Here is a 6,000-nt window from a genome sequence, read left to right on the forward strand (position 1 = left end):
AAAGGGTTCTTGCCTGTGTTACAAGGTGTGAAGTTGAGTAAGACTCAATGCCCGACCACTGCAGAAGATAGAGAGAATATGAAAGATGTTCCCTATGCATCAGCCATAGGATCTATCATGTATGCAATGCTGTGTACCAGACCTGATGTGTGCCTTGCTATAAGTCTAGCAGGGAGGTACCGAAGTAATCCAGGAGTGGATCACTGGACAGCGGTCAAGAACATCCTGAAATACCTGAAAAGGACTAAGGATATGTTTATCATATATGGAGGTGACAAAGAGCTCATCGTAAAAAGTTACGTTGATGCAAGCTTTGACACTGATCCGGACGATTCTAAATCGCAAACCGGATACGTGTTTACATTAAACGGTGGGGTTGTAAGTTGGTGCAGTTCTAAACGAAGCGTTGTAGCGGGATCTACATGTGAAGCGGAGTACATAGCTGCTTCAGAAGCAGCAAATGAAGGAGTCTGGATGAAGGAGTTCATATCCGACCTAGGTGTCATACCTAGTGCATTGGGTCCAATGAAAATCTTTTGTGACAATACTGGTGCAATTGCCTTGGCAAAGGAATCCAGATTTCACAAGAGAACCAAGCACATCAAGAGACGCTTCAATTCCATCCGGGATCTAGTCCAGGTGGGAGACATAGAGATTTGCAAGATACATACGGATCTGAATATTGCAGACCCGTTGACTAAGCCTCTTCCACGAGCAAAACATGATCAGCACCAAGGCTCCATGGGTGTTAGAATCATTACTGTGTAATCTAGATTATTGACTCTAGTGCAAGTGGGAGACTGAAGGAAATATGCCCTAGAGGCAATAATAAAGTTATTATTTATTTCCTTATAATCATGATAAATGTTTATTATTCATGCTAGAATTGTATTAACCGGAAACATAATACATGTGTGAATACATAGACAAACAAAATGTCACTAGTATGCCTCTACTAGACTAGCTCGTTAATCAAAGATGGTTATGTTTCCTAACCATGAACAATAAGTTGTTATTTGATTGACGGGATCACATCATTAAGTGAATGATCTGATTGACATGACCCATTCCATTAGCTTAGCACCCGATCGTTTAGTATGTTGCTATTGCTTTCTTCATGACTTATACATGTTCCTATAACTATGAGATTATGCAACTCCCGTTTACCGGAGGAACACTTTGGGTGCTACCAAACGTCACAACGTAACTGGGTGATTATAAAGGAGTACTACAGGTGTCTCCAAAGGTACATGTTGGGTTGGCGTATTTCGAGATTAGGTTTTGTCACTCGGATTGTCGGAGAGGTATCTCTGGGCCCTCTCGGTAATGCACATCACTTAAGCCTTGCAAGCATTGCAACTAATGAGTTAGTTGCGGAATGATGTATTACAGAACGAGTAAAGAGACTTGCCAGTAACGAGATTGAACTAGGTATTTGGAATACCGACGATCGAATCTCGGGCAAGTAACATACCGATGACAAAGGGAACAACGTATGTTGTTATGCGGTCTGACCGATAAAGATCTTCGTAGAATATGTAGGAGCCAATATGGGCATCCAGGTCCCGCTGTTGGTTATTGACCGGAGACATGTCTCGGTCATGTCTACATTGTTCTCGAACCCGTAGGGTCCGCACGCTTAAGGTTACGATGACAGTTATATTATGAGTTTATGCATTTTGATGTACCGAAGGTTGTTCGGAGTCCCGGATGTGATCACGGACATGACGAGGAGTCTCGAAATGGTCTAGACATAAAGATTGATATATTGGAAGCCTATGTTTGGATATCGGAAGTGTTCCGGGTGAAATCGGGATTTTACTGGAGTACCGGGAGGTTACCGGAACCCCCCCAGGAGCTATATGGGCCATGATGGGTCTTAGTGGAAAAGAGAAGAGGCAGCCCCTCATGGGCCGCGCGCCCCTCCCCTCCCTTGGTCCGAATAGGACAAGGAGAGGGGGCCGGCCCCTCTCTCTCTTTTCCCCCCTCCGCGAATCCTATTCCAACTAGGATTGGGGGGGGGGGGGAATCCTACTCCCAGAGGGAGTAAGACTCTCCTGGCGCGCCCTCCTTGGCTGGCCAGCCTCCCCCCTTTAGTCCTTTATATACGGAGGCAGGGGCACCCTAGAGACACACAAGTTGATCCACGTGATCTATTCCTTAGCCGTGTGCGGCGCCCCCAGCCACCATAGTCCTTGATAATATTGTAGCGGTGCTTAGGCGAAGCCCTGCAGCAGTAGTACATCAAGATCGTCACCACGCCATCGTGCTGACGGAACTCTTCCCCAACACTTTGCTGGATCGCAGTCCGGGGATCGTCATCGAGCTGAATGTGTGCTAGAACTCGGAGGTGCCGTAGTTTCGGTGCTTGATCGGTCGGATCGTGGAGACGTACGACTACATCAACCAAACGCTTCCGTTGTCGATCTACTAGGTATGTAGATCATACTCTCCCCTCGTTGCTATGCATCACCATGATCTTGCGTGTGCGTAGGAAATTTTTTGAAATTACTACGAAACCCAACAAAAAAGACCCACCTCCTGGTGGCGGTTGACAAGTTTACAAAGTGGGTTGAAGCAGAGCCGATTAGTAAGTGTGACGCAGCGATGGAGGCTCAATTCATCAAAAAGGTGATCTTCCGGTTTGATTTTCCCCATAGCATCATAACTGATAATGGCACTAATTTGTCCAAGGGTGCTATGAAAGAGTTTTTTCAGCAAGAACATATTCGACTTGACGTATCATCAGTGGCTCACACCCAGTCCAATGGTCAAGCTGAAAGAGCCAATCGCGATATTTTGCGAGGCATCAAGCCCCGGCTTATGGTCCCTTTGCAAAGGATGCCAGGTTGTTGGGTGGAGGAGTTACCCTCAGTGTTATGGAGTATCAATACTACCCCTAACAGATCTATGGGTTACACACCTTTCTTCATGGTTTACGGAGCAAAGGCGGTTCTCCCTAGTGACATCCGTCACGATTCGCCCCGTGTGGCGGCCTATGTGGAAGCTGATAATGAAAAAGCATGCCATGACGCACTTGACCTGTTGGATGAGGAGCGTGACCTTGTGGCGGCTCGTTCGGTGATTTACCAGCAAGATCTGCGCCGTTATCACAACCGCCGGGTTAAAACCAGAACCTTTCAAGAAGGCGACATGGTGCTCCGGCTTATCCAGGATCAGACTGATATACATAAACTATCCCCACCTTGGGAAGGGCCTTTTGTGGTCAGCAATAATCTGAACAATGGGTCATACTATCTTATTGATGTTCGAGACCACAAGGACTCACGCACATCGGAGGAGGAGACCCATCGGCCGTGGAATATCACTCATCTTCGGCCTTACTATACTTGAGCCACCGGCTCTTGTGATGTACATATTTTAATGATGTATATATTATAATGAAAATAATAAAGCCGGCATCCCTGATAATTCAGGGCCTCTATCGTTTCATTTCTTCGAAATTCAGTCTTTATTGTCATTTCACATAAAAGGCTTGATGCCCAAAGTTACAGGGACCAAAGAGAGTTTGATGCAGAGCACAACTCAAACATAGGTACCCGTTGAGCACAGCTCAGAAACATATCACTTGGGGGCTTCCTGTTCAATGAACATAGCTGTATTTACCCTTTTGATTGGCTTGGATGCCAGGTGTACTCACCAAAAATCCAGGTTATCCAGCCTATATGCAAGATGCTCTTCGACCAGGTAATCCTGGATGACCCGCCCTTTTCTTAACAAGTCAATCTCTTAAATGAGACCCTGAACTTGTCAAGGTTAAAACATTGATTGGGTCATGAAAGAGCCGGCTTACGAAAAGCAAGGAGAAACTCAGGCTGTTAAGTCGCCTTCATTGAAACTTGGTTAGACCGGCCTGTTTTGCATGATGCTACTCCAACCCCGCATACTCTCGATAAGTCAATCTTTTAAAGACCCTGGACTTATCCAGGTTAAAATGTCGATTGGGTCATGTGAGAGCCGGCTCACAGAAAGCACGGATACACCAGCGGCCATCATGCTAGTTTCATTGAAGAAGATATTTTGGCTCGGCGGCATATGAAAGCCTCGTGTTTTTTGGGTTTTTTATTTGGATTTGTATCACCTTATTTTTCTTACCATATGGTTTTTTTACAAGTCAGGCCAAGTAGCCCTGATTATGTCTCATATTTGGGATATTACCCCCTACCCTGGTTATGAACTTCTATGGTCACCAGCTGACTTATACTGGGCACCATGACCCGCCATGCGGTAAACCGCCAGGGCACTAATGATTTGTTTGTGTGCAGGAAAAAGGGACAAACAATTGATCTACATGATGATATAATAAACATAAGTTGCATATCCTCAACTAGCGGATCAGCAGTATCATGTAAAATAAAACATACATGATGGCATGGCAGATCATGGTTTTTCACTAGACTATTACATAAATCAGCAAGCCCAAATGATTAAGTGTTTCAAAAGATTAAATATGAAATGTGAACCGCTGGGCGGATCAATCTTCTTGGCTTTGATGGCTTTAAGCTTCTGGATCATCCCTCGCCGGTTCTTCATCCTCTTCCGTCATCTGGAAGTTTGGTGATGACCAATCAATGCCATACAAGGCTTGGAATTCAGCTTCATCATCTATAAGATCGGACGGATCAACTTTAGGGGCGAAAGTATGCTTATAGATTGGAGGGATTAGGTCCATCACTTTTTAAGCCGGCGTGGGCATCTTATGATTTTCCATATCATAAGCCGCCTGGTATTTTGAAAGATCCATTTCATCAGCAATCAGACTGGCCAGGGGACGTATCCCCTTCACGCAGGCAACAATGTCTTTCTTATCAAAGGGAGTGCCATCTTATTTCAAACTTGGATACCCAGTAGCCAACTGGGATGGGTCTAGCTCTGATTGTCATGCCTTGTCCCGGCTTAAGGCCGTCATGGCACCGGCTCTTGCAGATGACCGATTTATCTCTTCAATCCTAGCAGGCGGAATGGAAAGTTTTTTCAAGACGTGACTCAGAAGGTTGGGTGTTTGGCTAGTTGGGGAGATAGTGGCCAACATGTGCTGAGCTCCGGTATATAGCTATTCAACAAGCGTGTATACTTCCTTGAGTTTCACAAGCATTTCTTGACCAAGGTTACTGCTCCTAGGACCTGTGTAATAATTGAGAGGGATCAGAGATGGTTTGCTACATGAAAGAGAAAATTCGGTTATGAAACTGATAATATTACTTACCAAAAATAGCAGAGATCATCTGGGATATATGGTGTTTTAAACTGGTAAGTTCCATGGTCACTTCTTGAAGAGTAGTTTCCGCTTTTTCAGCCTACTGTGTCAGGGCAGTTCTCTCCTCAGCCCAGGCGGCTCTTTCAGTATTGAAGTTGGTCTTTAGTTTTTCTGTTTCTTCCAAGCTAAAGTTGAATTTTGAATTGGCCTTCCGAGTCTCAGATTCTTGATGTGCCAGCCGGGATTTCACATCAGTCAATTGTGATTGCAATTGAGCAGTGGCCTCCTGTATATGTACAGATTTGAAACCATATTCATGTTTGGGTTACAACTATAAAAGTCCCAAGCCTTTTGCAAAGCAACAACGCTTGGCACTTGGGGGCTAATGGATGCAGACAAAATTCTTTATACAATGGTGCATATAAATAAGTCCCAAGTCCTTTGCAAGCAATAACACTTGGCACTTGGGGGCTAATGCATATTGCTCTTTTCTGAACACAAAATTCTCAAAGTCCCAAGCATAATACAAGTATTATACTTGGCACTTGGGGGCTAATGCCTATTGCTTTGTTCCAAGACAAATTTATGACCCGGACAAATGAGGTAATCCGGTTTATAAAGACTACAGATTAAGTTGTTGATTTTAAACAGGACGATTAGTCCCAACTTATTCATCACTGAGTAAGCCGGCCCTTGGGGGGGGGGCTAAGACTGCATGGTTTTATCACTAAAGATTTGAAGACCCAATTTAACCTTAACAATGAAAGCCAGCCGTTGAGGGA

Source organism: Triticum urartu, chromosome 1A (assembly GCF_056163025.1).
Source record: "Triticum urartu cultivar PI428250 chromosome 1A, HENAU_Tu73, whole genome shotgun sequence".
NCBI classification, from domain to species: domain Eukaryota; kingdom Viridiplantae; phylum Streptophyta; class Magnoliopsida; order Poales; family Poaceae; genus Triticum; species Triticum urartu.